The sequence below is a fragment of the Lytechinus variegatus genome, chromosome 3, assembly GCF_018143015.1.
Source record: "Lytechinus variegatus isolate NC3 chromosome 3, Lvar_3.0, whole genome shotgun sequence".
NCBI classification, from domain to species: domain Eukaryota; kingdom Metazoa; phylum Echinodermata; class Echinoidea; order Temnopleuroida; family Toxopneustidae; genus Lytechinus; species Lytechinus variegatus.
In genome coordinates, this window is record NC_054742.1 from 51,584,437 (window position 1) to 51,602,489 (window position 18,053).

General features: G+C 36.8%; 2 long non-coding RNA genes across 2 annotated transcripts; one reads left to right on the plus strand and one right to left on the minus strand.

Annotated features, from left to right (window-relative positions):
- Positions 1-12,661: 12,661 nt before the first annotated feature.
- Positions 12,662-17,118, minus strand: LOC121411308. The gene is made up of 2 exons (XR_005969449.1): positions 17,060-17,118; positions 12,662-13,218 (listed from the first exon to the last, which is right to left on the minus strand). It is a non-coding gene; the product is annotated as an uncharacterized LOC121411308 (long non-coding RNA).
- LOC121411307 lies at positions 12,915-17,639 on the plus strand. The gene is made up of 2 exons (XR_005969448.1): positions 12,915-12,994; positions 16,826-17,639. It is a non-coding gene; the product is annotated as an uncharacterized LOC121411307 (long non-coding RNA).
- The last annotated feature ends 414 nt before the right edge of the window (positions 17,640-18,053 follow it).

Here is an 18,053-nt window from a genome sequence, read left to right on the forward strand (position 1 = left end):
TGTTGGGGCAAAAAGGATATCCTTTATTAAACATTATAATTTTGTTTTATCATCCCCTCAAATTGGACCCTAAACACGTTGCTTTCCTTGCGAAATAGACCATACCAAACTCTAAAGATATGGTTTCAGCATGGTTAGGTGCACATCCTGGGGAGGTGGAACTATTTAAAGGGGTACTCTGGGCTGAAAATATTTATGTCTAAAATTCACAGAGCAAAATGCTGATATTTCACCTAAATCGGATAACAAATAACATAGGTATTGAATTCAAAGTTTAGAAATATTTTGTGAAAATAGTAAAATAGTCATAATAGTAACAATGCTAACATTTATAGGGCGCTTTATACGGGTGTTTCAAGCGCACAGATTGGCTGACTAAAAAAAAGGGTAAACAATGAATCCATTATAAAAAAAACCTACCAAAGTTATAGTGTTATACATGTTATATGCACGTCATCATGAATATTCAGTAGTTTGGCTGATGATGTTACATCCCCACTTTCCCTTTTCTTATGTTATTACATGAAATCATGTTTTTTATTTTTTCATACATGCAGAGGCATCGATCTGGAGGGGGGAAACAAGGGGGCGATCGCCCCACCAATGAAAATATTGGGGTGACAAGCATGTATCGTTTGCCCCCCCAGTCCGTAAGTGCAAACAATAATTAGTGTATTTTTTTCACAGAAATCAGCAAACTAATCAAACACAATATAAAATTCAGTTTAAAATCATGAATTCTCTCCGCGTGTGAAATGATTCCATGCATCATTGCAACTTTTGTTGAAGGTTTCCACTCCGGAAAAATCAGACAAGCATATAACATTTTATCCTGCTTTCTTCTGTTTAAAAAATATATCATAATACCGACCAGAGACAGAGAAAATTATCATTATAAAAGAATATTTCCTGTAGTTAGTTAGGAATCTTTTGTCATCAATCTGCAAGAAATCGAAACCTGGGATGAAACCTATAGCTAAACATAACTTATGTTATCCTGCATGCTGCACCAAAGTGGCTGGATACGTGTAAGATGGTACTCATCCTCCTAGACAGGAATAACTGTCGTTTCTGGGGATTTATTCAACAATTTCTGACATTTTACTGTAATCCCCATTCACCGACGGTAAAGTGTCCGTGTGGGCTCCCATTTGTTATAACACCAGCATCTTTGTCCGACCAGAGTCCAAATTTTGGTGTAATATTTCACATCGAAGTTACAATCTAAAGATGTGAAAACTACACATGCAAAATATTTAATTCTTCAATTTTAAGATAATTTAAACGATATAGATGAAAATGCATGAAAATGATACTTTACCGATGTTTAGTTGGGTACGACACAGGAAAACAGGTAAAAATGGCAGCCAAACTATGAAATATTTACAAACGAACGGAGAGGGCGTCAACAATGTACGAATGTGATATCGATATTGCTTTCGATATTATACGATCTGCTCCATAATAACATTTACGTCGATGATTATAGAAATGTATGAAATGATTTTTGATAACCTGCTGGATGAAAAGAATTCGTTTCTGATTTGGAGGAATAGATGGTACTTAACTATTTTGAATATGTATTGGCAATGAACAGAAGTTATTTTGCAATCTCAAGGAAAAACCAATGCTCCAATTTCCAGAGTTACTGGTCCAACTGGTCCAGTTGTTTTTTTTTTTTCTTGTGGTTCATTTGATTTTCTATTTTTATCATTTGACCTGATTATTGTCTTATCTCTTCATTTTGGGCTCGGTAAAATGTAGTTTAATGTGTCTATGCATGGGCCATCACAGTCTCGAAATGTGTGATTTCAACAGAAACTTACCCGCCGTTTGTCTGGTTGAGTTTGTGTCGTCACATCTTTTTTTTTTAAGGGATGTCTGTGCATGAGGGCTTGACGTCAATCATCTCCGTTTTCTTCGAAGAAATGGTGATGCATGGACACTGTTCTCCTTTACCTTCCTCCCCAAGTAAACATTGATTTTACTTATTCTTCTTAATCTTGATTTATTTTTCCTTACACAATACTTTCAGATAATTTCAAAATTAGTTTGCAGCATCTGTCGCAAATTAGTTTTTTTGATTTTTCATCGGGTGTCATTTCAATTCCTAATGATTTGATTGCGTCAGCAGTGGTGTAATCTCGGTGATCCATTTTTGCATTTAAAGTTCTTCTTTTAGTAGGACAATCAGTCAAATTACGATCACAATTACAACACCAGTAGTCAGCCATAATTACTAAAATAAATTAATGAATCAAATAACAAAATTACCACCAGCAATCAGTTCAACAATTGAATGAATTACCACCATCACACCTACAAGGCAATACGAATACAATAATACGATACGATATACACGAAGACAAACGATACTAGTTATAATCGCGGTATATCGAGACATTAGAAAGTTAATAACGATAATGACGTCATTCAAGATGGCAACTTGCAAGAAAATCGGTTAGGTCCGGTGAAAATGTCTTAGATGACAGATTTCTCAATCATCCAGTGGATTTTTTTTCTATATCTCCGGTCCAAGGTATGCAATTACTTAAATTATTTGTATTTCCCTGATAATGTATGTCATTATATTATAATTTTCACTCAAAAAACAGTTTTAAATCGCGATCTATAAAACGCTAGTTCACTATACGTTGTCTGTAGCCACGGACCCCGCAGCTTTTCAGTCTATGTATGGTGAGTGGAGCCAACGCAGTTCAGCGGAACAACCAAAATACAGAGACTGAAGCTTTTGGTCTATCATCCTCCATGCCTGTACCGAGTGTCAATATGAACGAAGGAATTCACGCACTGGAGTAACGAGTCAAAAATTTCGAGGGGGGGGGCAGACATGGTGTAGGGTAGGTGACAAAATATTACTGAAAATTTTTTTTTTTCATGTTACATTTAACATAGTAATACTAATTAAAACATTCACCCTTTTCCCTTTAATTTTCTTTCTAATTCTACTTTTGAGTGCGTACAGCTAATGATTATGTTTAATCATGTTAATTGACAGGGACCATTATATTCATACTTTGTACGTGCATTAGTACTTTTGTAGCGCCTGTAAATCTATATAAACTATTTTTTGTAAATTTATATAAACTATTTTTATTATTATCATTACTAGTATTATCGTATTTTTTATTGTTACTTTTATTGTTATTTTTTTTTATTTTTATAATTATTTTCATTATTATCATTATTATTGAAGGTAAATATTTTTTCTGTCTTGATCACCCTATCATTTTACATAATGTTCCTGTTGCAAGAAAAAAATGTGACTGAATGCTGCATGGGGTTGATAATGTTGTAGGGAGTTGCATGGACCTTCTTTTCCTTTCTATTTTTTAAATTTCTCTTTTCCGTCTTCTAATTATTCCTCCTGATTAATTATTTGAATAGAAATAATGTTAAAGGCTTTATACTCACAATGCTGGGTACACAAATCCTCTTGTGTGGCTTTACGAGTGCAACGGTTGTCCTTCTTTGTCCATTCTGAACAACGCTTCCCTTCTCTTGGATGTGGTGTCAAGTTTATGCGCCGTCTCATCAGGGGTCTAATCCTACAAATTAAGAGAAAGGAAATAATGATAATGAATTAATATTGTAGAATATATCGTTAATGTGTCAAGTGATCGAAAGTCATGATTGGCCCTTTGTAACTGATCGTGATTTTTTTTTCAGCTATTCAAACATTTTCTACGATAAATAAGATTATCGCGACTGATCTGATATGAGCTGATAGTGATACGATCTGATATGAGCTGATACGATCTGATATGACTTGATACGATTAAAAAGAAAGTTAAGTTGCACACTATCTTTTAACTAAAACTTATTTTAGATTTTCTTGTGAAATCAATAGAAATTTATGTTGCAATGAATTTCCTTGCAACTCTTGATTCGTTCCTATTTTGATTCATTGATGGTAGTCATATCGTACTTTGGTACAGAACTAATTTTTTACATCACGGCAAGGAATCTCCTGATTATCCAAGCGTAAACACTTACCGCTTAAAATTATATCAAATAATTTGGGAGAAGAAATTATATTAGGGTTTTAACTTTTTGTCCAAGATGATATTTCGATTTGTATTGTCAATTGAAAAGCCCGAGTTGAAAAGTGAGTTAGAAATATGAAGAGCCTAATTGCAAAAGGGGTTACACTCATTTTTCATCAAATTTCTTTTTTTTCCCTGTCTTACTGTATAGATTTTCATAGCTCTATAAGCTAAATCAAAGAAAAGGTGAACTTCTCATTATGTGAAAAAAAGCGAAGAAAAGTAACTCTTTTTTTCAAAATGGGTTATCTATTTCAGTTTGTTTGCAAAGGGGCTAGATCCACAAATGTTATTTCTGGGGGAAAATAAAAAACGACAGGCAGATTTCCTTTATACCCATCTTATGTTCACATGGTATATCATGACAATTTGCATAAGAATATTGCAATATGGGAGAATAAAAAACATGAGTTTCTTGGAATGGTCTAAGGTGGATCTAACCCCTTTTGCAAGCGAACTCTTTTGAAGAGCTCATTTGCAAATCCATTTTTCATAATTTTTTTTTTTTTCTATTCATTGTATAGATATTTAGTCTCTCTGATGATAGAAAAGTAAAGCTGAAATTCCCATTAAAACGTGTTTAAAAAAGGCAAAGAAAAATGACCTTTTCAATAAAAAAATAATAATGATTGAATCCTTTTCAGTTTGTTTGCAAAAGGGGCTAGATCCACAATTTTATCTATTTAAATAGAATATCTAAAAAATATCTATACAGGTAGATTTCTTACACCCAATTTTATGTTCGCATGATGATGATGTACATTTGTATAGTGCCATATATCTGTCAGAGGAGCCAGCCAATCTGAAGGGCGCGCACACAGAACTGTGACCCGCAGGCATAGGCGGCGGAAGCGGGGGGGGATGGGGGGACGTCCCCCCTTAATTTGAGGTGGGGGACGATGATTTTTTTTGCTTGTCACAAATCTTTGGTGTTCCCCCCTTAAAATTTTTGGCTTCCGCCGCCAATGAGAGGGTGTTGTTGTATTCAACCTCTTTAAAAGGAGGTTCCATTTATAGTATACCTTGAGCTGATGTACAGCTTGACGTGTCCATCGCCTTCGTGATTTGCCCTTTTACTTTCCTTGGACATTCAGTGTTTACTGTTCAGGAAGCTTGCTGGAGCCTCGGTAGAAGGGCCCTGAATTAACTATGTGTATAACTACATGTATAAGGAATCCATGCCAAAATCCTCTCTGGCAGGTGTTGTTTCAGAGGTAGTTGAGGGGGTGGGGGAATCACTCCAGTCTTCCTTTGTTACTGGTACCCCCCCCCCCCCACCACCACTAACATTGCTTGGCTTCCTGACCTCCCTCCTCTTATTTTCTATTTGAAGCTGAAGCATTACATGCAGTTTTCTTCAATTTGGGGGTGGATTTTTTTTCACTCACTTTTTCCTCTTTGGATGTTAAATTTTAAGTTCAAGAGAACCATATTCATATGTCCTTTTTGCCAGGCTGCTGGGGGCATTATTCACATGGAGTAAATATGTGTCCAACAAATACACAAAAACTGCCTTCCTAACTTAATTCAAATCCTTTTTCAGTTAAACTATGGTACACGTAGAAGTACTGGCACCATCATCAGTATGTACATTTTTATCAATATCCACATCCATTGTTAAATCATCATCTTTAAGTATTTCTAAGAAATGTTGCTTTTTTGATTTTGGTTTGGGCTGTCTTGCCATTGCAGAGGTGCCATGCCATCTAGGAGCGATGGCCTTCTACATTATCAAGAGAAACTACTGTTGTAACATTTGGAAACAGAGATGAAGTAATACCCAACTTCTCTCTAAAAGCAAACTGCTGCTGCCAATATCTTTCAAGTGTATCTTCAGAGCAAGTGAATCCTAAATTATTGCAAAATTGTATCAGCTTTGAAGATTTTGAGAGTCTTTTGATTAGTGTTCCAATAGCAATCTGTAAAGGATAACTATTTTCATCACTAAGAATGAACTATAACAAGCAGGTGGCAATTATCCTTTTACACTTGCGCATCTCTCCTGACTTGGTATTATAGGAGGGGAAGTGTATATATTCCTTATCAACTAAAACAGATCTATCTATGAATTTTGAAATTATTTGTTTTCTTCCTTTGTGGCAGTCAACATTGATATTACGTTCCAAACGAGTGGATTAAATGAATTATACAAATCTGTTAACTGAAAGTTCATTACCGATGAAGGATTTTGTTGATATTGTTCCCTTATTTGCTTTCCTTGAAAACACAAAATCTGATTGCAATTAACAATCAAATTCCTAAAATGGGTATTCATCTCAATAGATGTACAAGCATTAGTTTCATTGGAAGAGTATTCTATTTCTATGTCTTTACTACTTTTAAGTGTCAATCTATTCTCAAAAGAACTTTCCTGCCAAGCTGATTAATTATGTGAATAGAAATAAAAATAAAGACTTTATACTCACAATGCTGGGTACACAAATCCTCTTGTGTGGCTTTATGCGTGCAACGGTTGTCCTTCTTTGTCCATTCTGTACAACGCTTCCCTTCTCTTGGATGCGGTGTCAAGTTTATGCGCTGTCTCATCAGGGGTCTAATCCTACAAATTAAGAGAAAGGAAATGATAATGAATTAATATTGTAGAATATATCGTTAATGTGTCGTCTGTCGTGTGATCGAAAGCCATGATTGGCCCTTCGTAACTGATCGCGAATTCTTTTTTCAGCTATTCAAACATTTTCTACGATAAATAGAGAGTCAAAAGGGGCCTAAGCTTTCGATCCTAGCAGAATCTTCTTCGGAGGCAAAATGACGTATAAATAAGATTATCGCGACTGATCTGATATTAACTGATAGTGATACGATCTGATATGAGCTGATACGATCTGATATGACTTGATACGATTAAAAAGAAAGTTAAGTTGCACACTATCTTTTAACTTAAACTTATTTTAGATTTTCTTGTGAAATCAATAGAAATTTATGTTGCAATGAATTTCCATGCAACTCTTGATTCGTTCCTATTTTGATTCATTGATGGTAGTCATATCGTACTTTGGTACAGAACTAATTTTTTAATCACGGCAAGGAATCTCCTGATTATCCAAGCGTAAACACTTACCGCTTAAAATTATATCAAATAATTTGGGAGAAGAAATTATATTAGGGTTTTAACTTTTTGTCCAAGATGATATTTCGATTTGTATTGTCAATTGAAAAGCCCGAGTTGAAAAGTGAGTTAGAAATATGAAGAGCCTAATTGCAAAAGGGGTTACACTCATTTTTCATCAAATTTCTTTTTTTCCCCGTCTTACTGTATAGATTTTCATAGCTCTATAAGCTAAATCAAAGAAAAGTTGAACTTCTCATTATGTGAAAAAAAGCGAAGAAAAGTAACTCTTTTTTTCAAAATGGGTTATCCATTTCAGTTTGTTTGCAAAGGGGCTAGATCCACAAATGTTATTTCTGGGGGAAAATAAAAAACGACAGGCAGATTTCCTTTATACCCATCTTATGTTCACATGGTATATCATGACAATTTGCATAAGAATATTGCAATATGGGAGAATAAAAAACATGAGTTTCTTGGAATGGTCTAAGGTGGATCTAACCCCTTTTGCAAGCGAACTCTTTTGAAGAGCTCATTTGCAAATCCATTTTTCATAATTTTTTTTTTTTTCTATTCATTGTATAGATTTTTAGTCTCTCTGATGATAGAAAAGTAAAGCTGAAATTCCCATTAAAACGTGTTTAAAAAAGGCAAAGAAAAATGACCTTTTCAATAAAAAAATAATAATGATTGAATCCTTTTCAGTTTGTTTGCAAAAGGGGCTAGATCCACAATTTTATCTATTTAAATAGAATATCTAAAAAATATCTATACAGGTAGATTTCTTACACCCAATTTTAAGTTCGCATGATGATGATGTACAACATTTGTGTAGCGCCATATATCTGTCAAAGACATTCAAAATTAAGAGCATTTTTAGAGGAGCCAGCCAATCTGAAGGGCGCGCACACAGAACTGTGACCCGCAGAGCACAGGTGGCGGAAGCGGGGGGGGGGGACGGATGGACGTCTAAGTTTGAGGTGGGGGACGAAGATTTTTTTGCTTGTCATAAATCTTTGGTGGTCCCCCCTTAAAATTTTTGGCTTCCGCCGCCAATGAGAGGGTGTTGTTGTATTCAACCTCTTTAAAAAGAGGTTCCATTTATAGTATACCTTGAGCTGATGTACAGCTTGACGTGTCCATCGCCTTCGTGATTTGCCCTTTTACTTTCCTTGGACATACGGTGTTTACTGTTCAGGAAGCTTGCTGGAGCCTCGGTAGAAGGGCCCTGAATTAACTATGTGTATAACTACATGTATAAGGAATCCATGCCAAAATCCTCTCTGGCAGGTGTTGTTTCAGAGGTAGTTGAGGGGGTGGGGGAATCACTCCAGTCTTCCTTTGTTACTGGTACCCCCCCCCCCACCACCACTAACATTGCTTGGCTTCCTGACCTCCCTCCTCTTATTTTCTATTTGAAGCTGAAGCATTACATGCAGTTTTCTTCAATTTGGGGGTGGATTTTTTTTCACTCACTTTTTCCTCTTTGGATGTTAAATTTTAAGTTCAAGAGAACCATATTCATATGTCCTTTTTGCCAGGCTGCTGGGGGCATTATTCACATGGAGTAAATATGTGTCCAACAAATACACAAAAACTGCCTTCCTAACTTAATTCAAATCCTTTTTCAGTTAAACTATGGTACACGTAGAAGTACTGGCACCATCATCAGTATGTACATTTTTATCAATATCCACATCCATTGTTAAGTCATCATCTTTAAGTATTTCTAAGAAATGTTGCTTTTCTGATTTTGGTTTGGGCTGTCTTGCCATTGCAGAGGTGCCATGCCATCTAGGAGCGATGGCCTTCTACATTATCAAGAGAAACTACTGTTGTAACATTTGGAAACAGAGATGAAGTAATACCCAACTTCTCTCTAAAAGCAAACTGCTGCTGCCAATATCTTTCAAGTGTATCTTCAGAGCAAGTGAATCCTAAATTATTGCAAAATTGTATCAGCTTTGAAGATTTTGAGAGTCTTTTGATTAGTGTTCCAATAGCAATCTGTAAAGGATAACTATTTTCATCACTAAGAATGAACTATAACAAGCAGGTGGCAATTATCCTTTTACACTTGCGCATCTCTCCTGACTTGGTATTATAGGAGGGGAAGTGTATATATTCCTTATCAACTAAAACAGATCTATGAATTTTGAAATTATTTGTTTTCTTCCTTTGTGGCAGTCAACATTGATATTACGTTCCAAACGAGTGGATTAAATGAATTATACAAATCTGTTAACTGAAAGTTCATTACCGATGAAGGATTTTGTTGATAATGTTCCCTTATTTGCTTTCCTTGAAAACACAAACTATGATTACAATTAACAATCAAATTCCTAAAATGGGTATTCATCTCAATAGATGTACAAGCATTAGTTTCATTGGAAGAGTATTCTATTTCTATGTCTTTACTACTTTTAAGTGTCAATCTATTCTCAAAGAACTTTTCTGCCAAGCTTCTATAATAGACTCCACTGAAAGATCAGAAAGATAAAAACATATACTTTTTTTTTAGCTAGTCTGTGTATCTTTAGAAGGTCGCCAAACTCCTCCAGAATCTTAGTCAACAAAAGTTTTAGTTTTAGCAAAATCGTGGTATTGGTCTTGATCGGTGATATTTAATTTCATGTTCGTTAGAATACAATCATACACAGAACTTAAAAGAAAGCTTTTGGATGATTCACACATTCGGGATATATCTAAATAGGACATATTTAGTATTTTAGAGAGTATCTTATATTCATCTTCAATACCTTCAGAGGCAGAGACATTTCTCATAAATTGTTGTTGGAGCTCTTTCATCAATTTCCGAGCTGAATTTTTCATAGAGCATATCTTTGACAGGAAGGACATAAGATAATGTTTTCTTCTAATGAAAACTTGTTTAATTTACTCTTCTCAGCTTATCAACAGACTCCTCAGAAAGGGTTGCACATGGATATTTTCTACCAAGTTTCAAATTGCATTCACAAACTGAACAAAATACTTTATTCTTGACATTATGTAGTTGCGCCCTGTGTTTAAAACAGGTGGGAATAATTTGTGGGATAGACAATGCTTCAAGAAAAAATGAATTATTAAAATGAGTGAGCAAACAGGCAATATCTGCTTGTGATACTTGATCACAAATAAAAAATATGGGACAAAAAAAGGAGTATATATGTCAGATTTCAACTTTTTCATGTACCTCAGACAACATGCATTGCAAATACATTTGTTAACATCTACTTGTGGTCATTTTTCCTGAACCAAAGAATCCAAAACTTCAGATGATGATGCTGACATGTGAAAATACCTATTGGAAACTCTATTACAAAGTTGGCATGGACCACCTAGTGTTTGACCACATGGTGATTTGTTCTTCACCCCAGTAAAATGCTCCACATCAACAAGTATAGGAACTGGTTGGAATCGTGTTAAGGCTAAAAGATGGAGAGGTCAGGGGTTTGGTGTGGCTGAGAGATGTAGAGTAGTCTACCATGATTTGGATGGTGGTGGTGGACTGGGTCCAGCTGCAGGTTGGACTTCAACATCTTGATGAAATATGATGACAGGAGCAACATCATAGTTGATCTGTAAAAGGAAATATTAACATTTGGTTATACAGCATGTACTCTATACTGACAAGATTGCACTTTAACAGAAGGAATAATAATTATTTCATCAATTGGCAAAAATATTTTCCACAGGGGAGCTTTAATTAATAAACAATTTTAAGAAGATTGGAAAAAAGTCAAAGACATGTAACACCAACCTAACCAAAAATAGAAAACATCCCGATTCTGCAAAATATTTTTTGTTACTTATCATTTCCACTGAATTTTTAAGAGGTTTATTGTACTTAATCAAATTCACATGAGATAGAAATATTAATATAAGAATACCTTTTCAGATTTTCTTTTCTTCCTTCTGTGGTGCGGTTTCCATCGCCGTTTCCTTTCAACATACTTGCTAGTGCAAGATGGAAGTGGAATAGATGATGAGAAAGGAGGATGGTTCACAGGCACATAACGGATAAGTCATCCAGCTTGGCTCCTGTCCTATACTCTGGGTAGTGGCAATTAGGAGGAAGCAGAGGTAGAGGTTTGATTGTTACAGATTTTGTTGAAGTCTGAAACCCATCTTTGGAGAAACTAGGCCCAAGCTTCCAATGTCGGCTGACTCGACTTCTGTACGTGTAATTCTTCTTTTGAGTATTGTCACATGTGTTCCACAAACTTGCACCTAATTTATTTTTAGAAGGTTTTGGAGTGTAGAGTTTTTTCAGTTTATGAGGAATCCAACTGGATTTGTTGAGAGCACATGTCCCAAAAAAAACTAAATTGCCAAGCTTTTACATTTTTCATTCATGGTATATTATAATAATTTGTATAAATCTTGTCAAATCTTTTTCAAATTCAAAAGATGGATTGACTACTTTCCAATTGTTCTTTAAACTTCTAACGCGGGCTTTGGGATAGACATGCATACAAATATGATAGGATGGGACTAAATTCGAAATCTAACCTTGCAAATTCCACAGTATTGAGTCTCTGAAGCACACAAGTTTGCTCCTGTAAGTGAAACCATTGGTATAATGCTCTTCATCACACTGTCTAACTCTATAAAGGCTCCATCTACTTGTAACTTAGATCATCCAGATCTCGAGAGTAGAGTCTAGTCAATAAACTATTAAAAATGTAGGTAAGATTCCGAGCTTGACTTGCTGATTTTCATTAATTGCATATGATGCATCTCCGAATAGAAAGCTGTGATTTAATTCCAGACTGTGATGAATCTATTAATATCATCAGTACCTCTGTCATCTCCTGTTGACAGATATATAGTGTTCTGACCAACCTTACATCAAATATGTAAAATATGGGACCTTCATGAAATATTCTGTATCTGATTTCTGGTCCTTATGAAAGTCTGTAATGTTCCCAAAGGACTATGACTTGGTAAATTATAAAGTGAAGTAAAAAGTTCAAACAACCTAGAATATCCATTACGAAAGGACCACAAAATTAAAAATTACCTTTGCGCTTCCGCGCTTCCTACAGTCTCTGGGCAAATCATGATCTTCTGAAAAGAAAAGGAAAAAAGACAAGATTTTAATTCGTCATGAGGAAGAAGTAGGTGTTCTGTCATGATTTTCCATTCATTGTCGGCTCATGTTGTATGAAATGTTTATGTTCTCTCTGCCAGGCCCATAGGGCCCTGCATCATGCATGCCAGGTCTCTGCTTTCGAGGTTCAAAATACCTCCTGACAAAAATACCATCTGGCCAGATATCAGGCGCATACATGTCATTCACATCATTGCATAAGGCAGTGATGTGAAATGAGGAAAACAGGCATGCTCTTTAACTATTTTTCGACACACAATGGTTTGTCTTCTCACGGAGATATCCCTGGAGAGTGAAGGAATCCAGCTCAGGGTCAAATCTCGTGGCAAACACATTAACCTGTTTGGTCTTGACAGCAAGTATTCCTCCAACAGAGGCAGTCCCCACTACAACGGGCTTCTTTTTCGGCTGTTTCGTCACCCGAACGTTTGTTGTTTGCCTGTTGACGGACTCATCAGATGAAGCTCTACGCCTCCCACCACATACTACCTGGCTCCAAGAATAATCTATTTCGGCTTCTTGCTGCACCGGTACATCAAGAACATCAGACTTCATAGACGTGGATTTAGCTTTTGGTGCTGCACTGAACAAAGACACGCAAATCCATTTCTGAAGCAACTAGCTGCAGATCTTCTGAAACTTTTGCCTGACACAACACAGATTGTTTCAGAGCTGTCATCTCTCCCTCTAACTTTTGGAGTCTACCAAGTAAGGTAGACACATCCAAACTATCAAAACTCACAGGTGGAAGCCTGGGCAACAAAATTTGGGAGCCCTGTCACCACATTCGAGAAGCAATTTGATCATTGCTTTAATTTAATGTCCTTTGAAGGGCCCTTTATATGTGGGTATGGTGATTTCACCATACTCCACCTGCAACATCTCATGAAGTAGATGAGGGTTATCGGTCATATTGCTCACAGGACTAATGCGTTGACAGTTCTCAGGACTACCTGTTACATTGAGACCTGTCAAACAGTCCAGTAACTTACTTTAAAAAATGTATTTAACAAAAGTAACACAAACTGATACAAATACACTGAAAGACATTTGTATATCTTTAAAACAAATGAAAAGATAGTACGACTGCAAGATTGTTTGCATCAGGATGGGACATGAACAATCTTCACTAATCTACACTAATTATTAACACATACTCATAGGTACAGTTTCCGATAGGAGGGAAAAATACAACTAGTATTGGAAAAGCTATACATAAACATTATTGGATACAAATTTCGTACAATTTGGCATGGTTCGGATTTGAACTTTAAACAATGGTACATCTTTTAGAATAATCTAACTTAAAACACTACGCTATATCTCTTATTAAAAAAAAAGAGTAACAAAATGAGATAAATAATTCGTAGACAAATGAACTGCTAGCAGAGAAGTATCAGAGAAGACGCATAGTTGTAATGCAACTGACCATGGAATCGGCTATGAACTAAATTATAAAGATTGATCAATTTCAGTGGATTTTGACCAAGAAAGAGAGGCACAAACTTAACATAGGGATCTTGTGAGGTCCAAAAGTGCCCAATTCTTTCGAATGTGAGATTCTTAGGAACTTCCAATTGGGTGAACTTCAAAGCTCAATAGCAAAAGTCAAGAACATGAAGCAATTTTTTATTTTTGTTGCAGTATTTGTAGGAATGCTGCTAGCATATGACATCACAAATTAAGTAATTACATTTCTGTTTCTAATAACTTTTCAATTCGTTTGATGGATTTTTCACAAACCTCTGGCAAAAATCTTTATTTTTTTGCGTTTTTACGATAAGCTTTTTGTCGGGTGGCCTACTAAAAGAGACTCAATACAAAAGTAGCTGTTCAATTCATGATAATAGTAGCGAAGCTATTCAAATGGTTGGGAATGATAAGTACAAAGTTTTCATTCCAATCAAAACAGAATTCAGTGAAGGGGATAGGAACATGCAACATAAAAAGATTGATTCTCTTTTACTTTTAGTAAGCCATAGTTAAATAAAAATATAAGCTAGGCTTAAAGTTAGGCGGCCTTTTGGACCAGTGACATATTTTGGCAATTAACTTGATCTAAAATGATCACCTTCTATTCTATTTGTCTCTCCGAAGCTTTCCACCAGCCTCTTCCTCATCTCAGTCCCATCTATTTTCTTCTGTTCCTCGTCGTTTCTTGGCCCTATATTGTCTGATTGTTCGTCCTGCTGGTGCAGGTCCTCTAGAATTGTCACAATTTCCTCTTGGACTTCATTGTCCATGGGCGCAATGCCAGATGCCCTCCTTTCATCTTGGTTTCTTTTAGATTCCTGGCTTGAAGAAAATTGTATCTATCTCTCATCGCTCTTTGATCGACTTTGAACCCTTGTGTTTGCAGAACCTCCGCTACCTCCGTCCAACATTTCCCCCGCTCCTTAGATCCTCTCTTACAGGAAGCTACCTCCTTCAGGAGTGACAGATCTTTCCCTTCATTCCACGTCATTACAATTCTGAAAAAAATAAACATAATGGCACAACTTAGTTACATTTGATATTATTCTAAATTACTAAATGAATAAATTAATTGTGTCAGTTTCAAGATATTGTATTTTTACTGTCATTTCTACCACAGTCGTAAATCCGGGGTGGGGGATACATCCCTCCCCCACTTTTCGGAGAGGGGGGGATGGCATGTTCAATAATCCCCCCCCCCACACTTTTCAAGATAGAAAACAAAAATTAATCATCAAATGGTTGACACTAGTTGTTAGTGCGTGGATTCATTTTTAAATGCTATGAAAGTGCTTAAATTGGCCTACTTTTGCATAAAAAATTGCAAAATTTCTCGCCTGGTCGCTCTGCTATGCTCACTTGCTGCATTATCCAATTATCACATCTCATGATAGACGATTTTGGTCATGTCTTTAAAGTACTGAACCTTTGCTCGCTCACTAGCATTTGGATATATGAACTGTAGTTCAGTAGTTTATAACACAACAATTTCATTACAATTAAAGCCATTGAAAAAAAATTGTGAAAGACTTGACTGAAAGATTAAAGGATTATTTATATACACGGTTACATATAGGTGTGGGGATATCACCCAAATTTTTATTTTTGGTCAATATATTGCTTTCATCCCTCCCCCCACCACTGCACGGACCGGATTTACGCTAGTGATTTCTACCACTTTCAAGAGAGCTAAAATTGAAAATAAAGAAAAAAAATGGATACTACTATTTCACACCAATCAAATGTACAAGGTTATAATATGGTAACCTTGTCCTCAACCAGGATTCCCTGTGTGCTAAAAAAGCTTGTCAGTGATTGGTTTATTGTCTGTTGTTCTTGGGGATATACATTCTTTTGTTTTTACATCATCAGTTCCTATTACACTTATTCATCATGTACTGTACCTCGGTTCTAATTTAAATTGAAGTCTTTTTAGGAATATTAGTTAGTTGTGATTCCACTTACCGTGCGGACAGCTTGTCTTGGTTTGAATGCTTGGCGCAGGTCGATCTCCTCAGATTAAGTGTTTTTAATAAGTTCAGTTATTGCACATCCCGTATGAAATGTTATTTACAATGTTTGCAAAAAGTAACACATAAAAGGCAAAAATTAATCCAATGCAGGGCACACAAGATGATCCAATATAAAATGTTATTTACAATGTTTGCAAAAAGTAACACATAAAAGGCAAAAATTAATCCAATGCAGGGCACACAAGATGATCCAATATGAAAATAAAACAAAGCAAAATTAGTGCTCCAAAGTTATGAGGATCCTCCAACATTGATGGTGAAGTTAGAGAAAAGTGATTTGTTTGACCAAATGAGAGTGTGCATGAAAACACAGAAGTGAAGTTTCCACATTGAACGTTTCTCAAAGAGTGGTGTTTTCTGCTAGGGGGCAAAATGAAGATGGCAAAATCTGCCTCCTAGCTGGTCATTCACATCATTGCATAAGGCAGTGATGTGAAATGAGGAAAAACGGGCATTCTCTATAACTATTTTTCGACACGCAATAGAATTGTTTATCTTCTCACGGAGATATCATGTCTTTCGGATAGTGACGTAAAAGGTCGGTCCCAGACGTAAATAATCATATCTGATTGATACACGTCTGACAAAACTAAAAAAAAAATACACACACCTGGAGAGTGGAGGAATCCAGCTCAGGGTCGAATCTCGTGGCAAACACATTAACCTGTTTGGTCTTGACTGCCAGTATTCCCCCAACAGAGGCAGTCCCCACTATACCGGGCTTCTTTTTTGACTGTTTGGTCACCCAAACGTTTGTGGTTTGCCTGTTGACGGACTCATCAGATGAAGCTCTACGCCTCCCACCACGTACTACCTGGCTCCAAGAATCATCTATTTCGGCTTCTTGTGGCACCGGTACATCAAGAACATCAGACTTCATAGACGTGGATTTAGCTTTTGGTGCTGCACTGAACAAAGACACGCAAATCCATTTCTGAAGCAACTAGCTGCAGATCTTCTGAAACTTTTGCCTGACACAACACAGATTGTTTCAGAGCTGTCATCTCTCCCTCTAACTTTTGGAGTCTACCAAGTAAGGTAGACACATCCAAACTATCAAAACTCACAGGTGGAAGCCTATTCAAATCCTGGGCAACAAACATGGGAGCCCTGTCACCACATTCAAAAAGCAATTTGATCACTGCTTTAATTTAATGTCCTGTGAAGGGCCCTTTGTATGTGGGTATGGCGATTTCACCATACTCCGCGTGCAACATCTCGGAAAGCGGATGAGGGTTATCGGTCGTATTGCTCACAGAACTAATGCGTGGACGGTTCGCAGGACTACCTGTTACATTGAGACCTGTTAAATAGTCCAGTAACTTAAGCCTTTTCACGTCTACTAATAAACGGAAATTGTGTAGGAAATCTGCACTGAGTATTGTAGTTGCTAAAATCTGCCGGACATTAATGGGCAATCTTTGGAGGAATAGTTAGTTTAATATTCCTTTCTCTAACTTCTGCTCACCTAGAAGTTGTTCCATGCATCGTAGAAGCTGCGAGGGCTTGCAATCAACTCTTCTTCAGTTAGAAGGAGCTGAACTCTACGCTGTTCAGAAGCACAAACACGCGCTATTAGGCTTTTTTTTACAGCAGAATATTGATCAGTAGCTGGAGGATTGACCAAAATATTGTGTATTTCCTGGGCTACATCTTGCGGAAGAGGGGCGATGACATGCGCATATTTCATTGCTTCTTGAGTTATGGTGCGTGGCGCGAACTGCGCCTCAGCTTGAGCGGACCAGACCAGAGGGTCACTTCTCCAAAATGGTGGGAGCTTAATCGCGACCGCTTGTACATGGTGTGCAAATGCGGGGACGGGTGGTGCTCCATCAGGACCAGCTTCATTATCGCTTAGCATATCGAAGCGAATTATACATTTAAATATATTCAATACAATATAAATTACATTCAATAATTATTGAATGACCTAAAATGTCCTAATGATCACATCTCGACTTGATGATCGACTGACTGTCGGATCTGGAATGTCCATTAGAAGGTCGATGTCCGACGGTGGGAAATGCCAGTGCTTGGATGATGTCGAGCTGAGCAGCAGGTCATGACGACAACGGGCTCTGCGTCACTGCGAGTTTCTTGTCACTCGGGCTTCAGATCACATCGGCCAAGGATCACAGCTGGCTTCGGCGGGGCTTAGGTCAGGTCGGATTCCGATCTCGCCGGCTTCAATCACCTTGGGTGCAATCACGTCGGGATCACCAATGAAGAAACTGAGCAGATTCCTCGATTTAAAAATACACCCGACAGAAAAACACTGGAGTCAATTGTTTGATTGA